Here is a 6,000-nt window from a genome sequence, read left to right as displayed (position 1 = left end):
TTGATGCACTGTTCCAAACTTAAGTCATAAATATCATCCTTAATAAAATCACTCAGAGCCTGTATGATTTCACTTAGCCTTTGTCCTGATGCTGTTTCGTTTAACATCTGCCATTTGTTCAGTTGCCGCTAATCACTTCCTGTGTGCATTTTCTGAGTTTCTTTCTCTCTATCTGTTTGTTTTAAATAGGGTAACAACTTCGCTTTTCTCTCCCATGCAGTGTGACACTGTAGCTCCTCTACTCCTTACCTTCTGTTGTTTTTGGAAATTAATCATTTTAACCAGGGAATGATGGTTTCACCTTCCAAGATATAAATCCTTCGAGGTTCTGTTATGTCATATTGGAAGACAGAAGACATTTTTTTTTAACTAAATGGCGTTCTTTTTCTTTAAGAGATATTGAAGAAAACAAACGCTGATTTTTCAGTGGTATGCTCCTTTTTATTTTCAACTAAGACTAGCAGGGTGCTGGGCTATAACATAGTAAACTTGAGCATTTTGAAAAGATCAGAGCTTTCGTAATAACAAAAACATAACCAAAATTCACTGTAGATAACCCCCACTGTCCCACATGCTTATCTAAAAAGGCGTGACTTAAAAGGAATGTCAAGATTTAAAATGCCATTGTCTTTGGTGTAGACAACTTCCTAGAATTCAACAGTTCTATTTCCTGTAATTTTCTTCTTGGGGAAAACCATGAATTCTATGAGATGTGATATTTATTTGTGGCTCTGTTTTTTAAAAATTGTCAGACATGAGCCATTTTCCAATACTCATACAAGGACAAAGTTACAAATTAAGCCTTGGATAATATTCACCTGCAAATATTCTCATGTCTATCAACTCAAAAAAAAAAAAAAAAAAACCCACACGCTTTCATTTACTAAATACATGCTATGGCTAAAAGAATACATATTTTAATAGCAGGATCCATCTTGAATTTTTCCTTATTTTTGATAAACCTAGTTAAACCATTGTTGGACTTTCTTCCATGGTGCATTGCAGGCACACTAAACAAAATCCCAGGGTACAAAATTACACTCATTGCTTAGATGCTGGGCTCACACCTAGACAAATGGTATGTTTTTAAAAATACATGCACCAGAGTTGCTTGAATCTCTCAATTGCTTCTCAGCAGTTTATAAAACAGTAAAAGAATTAAAGACTCTAATGTGGTTTAATGTCAAGAATTAAATTAGAAATGCTAAATAAAGAAACCTGCTCTTATTCAAAGAACATGCATTTGCATGTAAGATTCCAGCATAACTCTTACTAAGTCTTTTATTTCTTTTTTTTTTTTTATGAAGTATTTATTGATGATTCTTGGGTGTTTCTGGGAGAGGGGGATATGGCAGGGTCATAGGATAATAGTGGAGAGAAGGTCGGGAGATAAACACATGAACAAAGGTCTCTGGTTTTCCTAGGCAGAGGTCCCTGCGGCCTTCCGCAATGTTTGTGTCCCTGGGTACTTGAGATTAGGGAGTGGTGATGACTTTTAAAGAGCATGCTGCCTTCAAGCATCTGTTTAACAAAGCACATCTTGCACTGACCTTAATCCATTTAACCCTGAGTTGACACAGCACATGTTTCAGAGAGCAGGGGGCTGGGGGAAAGGCCATAGATCAACAGCATCCCAAGGCAGAAGAATTTCTCCTAGTCAGAACAAAATGGAGTCTCCTATGCCCACCTCTTTCTACACAGACACAGCAACAATCTGATCTGTCCTTCCTTTCCCCACACTTCCCCCGCTTCTTTTCAACAAAACCGCCATTGTCGTCATGGCCCGCTCCCCATGGTCGCTGTCTCTTCGGAGCTGTTGGGTACACCTCCCAGACAGGGCGGCCGGGCAGAGGCGCTCCTCACCTCCCAGACAGGGCTGCCGGGCAGAGGTGCTCCTCACTTCCCAGACGGGGTGGCCGGGCAGAGACACTCCTCACCTCCCAGACGGGGCGGACGGGCAGAGGCACTCCTCACCTCCCAGACGATGGGCCGCTGGGCAGAGGCGCTCCTCACTTCCTCCCAGACGGTGTGGCGGCCGGGCAGAGGCGCTCCTCACTTCCCGGACGGGGTGGCTGGGCAGAGACGCTCCTCACTTCCTCCCAGACGGGGTGGCCGCCGGGCAGAGGCAATCCTCACCTCCCAGAACGGGGCGGCCGGGCAGAGGCGCTCCTCACTTCCCAGACGGGGCGGCCGGGCAGAGGCGTTCCTCACTTCCCAGACGGGGCGGCCGGCGCTCCCCACTTCCCAGACAGGGCGGCCGGGCAGAGGCGCTCCTCACCTCCCAGACGATGGGCCGCCGGGCAGAGACACTCCTCATTTCCTATACGGGGTGGCGGCCGGGCAGAGGCGCTCCTCACTTCCCAGATGGGGCGGCCGGGCAGAGGGGCTCCTCACATCCCAGACGATGGGCGGCCAGGCAGAGACGCTCCTCACTTCCTAGATGGGGTGGCGGCAGGGCAGAGGCTGTAGTCTTAGCACTTTAGGGGGCCAAGGCAAGCGGCTGGGAGGTGGAGGTTGTAGCGAGGGGAGATCACGCCACTGCACTCCAGCGTGAGCAATATTGAGCATTGAGTGAGTGAGACTCCGTCTGCAACCCCAGCACCTCGGGAGGCCGAGGCGGGCAGATCACTGGAGGCCAGGAGCTGGAGACCAGCCCGGTCAACAAGGCGAAACACCGTCTCCACCAAAAATACAAAAACCAGTCAGGCGTGGCGGCGCGCGCCTGCAATCCCAGGCACTTGGCAGGCCAAGGCAGGAGAATCACAGGAGCCGGAAGCAGGGAGGTTGCAGCGAGCCGAGATCACGGCAGTACAGTCCAGCTTTGGCAACAGAGGGAGACCAAAGAAAGAAGGAGAGGGAGACCGAAGAAAGGGAAGAGGGGAGAGGGGAGAGGGGAGAGGGCTAAGTCTTTTATTTCTATCTCATCTAAAATGACAAAGAATGGAAAAGTTCAGGCAATTTGTCCAATTAAATTATAATATGGGAGAGACATGGTGGCTTACGCCTGTAATTCCATTTTGGGAGGCCAAGGTGGGATGATTGCTTGAGGTCAAGAGTTCGAGACCAGCCTAGGCAACATAGTAAGACCCATCTCTACGAAAAAAAATTTAAAAATTAGCCAAGTGTAGTGGCACATGCCTGTAGTCCCAGCTATGCAAGAGGCTTAGGCAAGAGGATTGCCTGAACTCGGGAGGTTGAGACTGTAGTGAGCTATGATCATGCCACTATACCCCAGCCTGGGAGACAAAGTCAGACTCTGTCACTAATAAATAAATTAATTAAATAAATAAATAAATAAAATTACAATATATATTCAAAAGTTATAAGTTTGATTGAAATTTAATAAGGGTGACTTGCATTTCTCGAAGTGCAATCCTCAGACTGAGATAGAACAGGAGTGGGACATGACTTCTCCTTCACACATTTTTTATTTTTTTCTTCTCTTCACAAAACCCACACCACTACTTCATGGATGGTATACCCACTAACCCTGAGGCTTCTGTCACACAAAGCAAATAGCCATTCTTCTGTGCTCTCATAATGTTCAACCATTGCTTTTACTTAGAGAATTCCAGAAACTGGCCTTAGGAGAGCTAAACATCAAACAAGGTTGCGAGTGTCCTTCCTTGGGAAGAAAAACTGATAAATTGATTACTGCTTCGCTGTCCCCACCAGACCACCAGGTGGTTCATTACTCAAGAGAACCATCACAACCAGGCATGCTGACCTGCATCCCCCACCCTTCACATGCTTTGCCCAGCCCAGCCTGCATACACTAGTCTTGAAATCAATTCCCATGTTTTGTCTAATTAAAAAAAAAAAAAAATCCCTAATGGCGTTTTTTTGGGAGCTAGCCAGAGGATCTTTACACCTCACCGTTGCTGTCTCCCTTGCACTTGAGCATAAGCCCCATAATAAAAGTCTTATCCAGAAAATCTGCTTGGCCATGAGTTAATTTCCATTATATGGGTAGCCAAAGAGCCTGTGGTCTGTAACAAAGCCACCTCTATCAGAATTATCTGAGATACGTATCAAAAATACCATTTCCCAAATGTAGCAAGAAAGCCTTGGCCACTCTTGGATCCCACAGTTTGTGCTCTTGGCTCACTGCCATGTGGCAATGCTTCCTTCACCTCTGCAAAGCTGGCTTTGATAAACTGTCATAAGGAACATCTGGCACTGCTACTCCAGGCTCCAGATAAATGCCAACATGGGAACAGAACATAAGCATAAAGTGATGATATGGTTTGGATTTGTGTCCACACCCAGATCTCATATTGAATTGTAATCCCCAATAATGGGGGAGGGATCTGGTTGGAGATGAATGGATCATGGGGTCAATTTACCCGCTGCTGTTCTGGTGATAGTGAGTGAGTTCTCACTAGCTCTGGTTGTTTAAAAGTATGTAGGGCTTCCCCCTTTGCTCTCTCTCTCTCTCTCCTGCTGGCCATGTGAAGATGTGCTTGCTTCCCCTTCACTTTCTGCCATGATTGTAAGCTTCTTGAAGCATCCCCAGCCATGCTTCCTGTACAGCCTATGGAACTGTGAGCCAATTAACCTTCTTTTCTTTATAAATTATCCAGTCTCAGGTAGTTCTTTATAGCAATGTGAGAATGGACTAATAAAGATGTTCTTTTTGTTTTTACACCTTGCTCTAGCACTTCTGTATGCTTAAGATTTTGTTATATTTTTGTCACAAAGTGAAGTTCCCCCCTTAGTACCCCTAAATAAGAAAGGTAGAGTTGCAATTTAATGCTACTAACAGTTATAAAAGAAAGCAGCAGTTTCCCTTGGCCAGGGCAAAGCAGCCACTACAAAACTTGACCATGGTTTCACTTCACAAACTGATAAATGGCACTCCTTATGTGCCAGGCAGTGACCTGAGTGCTTTATAATCAACATTGACTTATGGAATCTTCTAGATGAGCCTATGAGGTAGGTACTATTGTTAGCCTCATGATAAATAAGGAAAGAACATTTTTGTAGTCAACTCTCTGTGAAGTTTGAGGCCCAAGTTCTTGGAACTTTGAAACATATCAGCCAATAACAAAACACTACGAACAAAAAGTTTGCTCCAGTAGAAGATGTGAAGCAACTGGTGCATAAAATACCTTGTTATTTGTAAGTGTAACTCTGGGTGAAAAATAAAAAGACTATTAAAAAACTCTTCTGTCAGGGGTCCTTTGGAGCTCTGAAGTAAATTTAAAACATAATGATTGGAAAGGAACCTCCTTTCACACTTGGAAAAGAAGTCCCCAAAACTCTGGGTGCTGTCTGAGACCTTGCAACTACAAATTGCTGGGGGTGGAGCCCAGGACACTAGGGTGGAGGCTGTCACTCCCCACACTACTGGGACTTAGAGACTCAGAGCCAGCTCTTGGTCCTCTCTGCAAAGAACACGTAGGAAATAGTTTAATTTTCAATAAAAGAAGAAATGTTTTTCAATGTGGTCATCTGCAGAAACTACAGTCCACCTTTATAGTGGTAAAATATAAACATGGTCTTGAGAATTTCCCTAAAAGATTCTGCATGGGTTGAAATTTGGGCTTCAAATCAGCAAAGGGAGGACAGGACACAGCTTCTGTGAAAGTTCCTCTAAGGAGGATGCAGCTTCAAGTGAGTAACCTGTGATACCTTTTCATTCTGGATGGATAGAAGAGCTTATCTGAAAATAAAACCTAAATTTGTGTGGGACTTTTTTTTAACGCCTTGCAATACCCGGATGGATGGATGGATGGATGGATTGAGACAGTGTCTCCTTCTGTCGCCCAGGCTGGAGTACAGTGGCAGAGTCAAGGCTCACTGCAACCTTGACCTCTCAGGCTATGGGGATTTATTGTGAAGCAAGAAGTATGTAATCAAGAAAGGGGAGTAGGGAGTGCAGTTGTACTTGAGAGAGAGTAGCACCCAATGGGGTTTGAGGCTTCCACTTCTTTAACCAAGGAATATTCACACCGATTCCTGGAAAAAGGTGAAGATTCCTTGGAACTGTGGTACCAC

This window comes from Pongo pygmaeus, chromosome 7 (genome assembly GCF_028885625.2).
Source record: "Pongo pygmaeus isolate AG05252 chromosome 7, NHGRI_mPonPyg2-v2.0_pri, whole genome shotgun sequence".
Taxonomy (NCBI): Eukaryota; Metazoa; Chordata; class Mammalia; order Primates; family Hominidae; genus Pongo; species Pongo pygmaeus.
Note: the sequence above shows the minus strand (reverse complement) of the source record.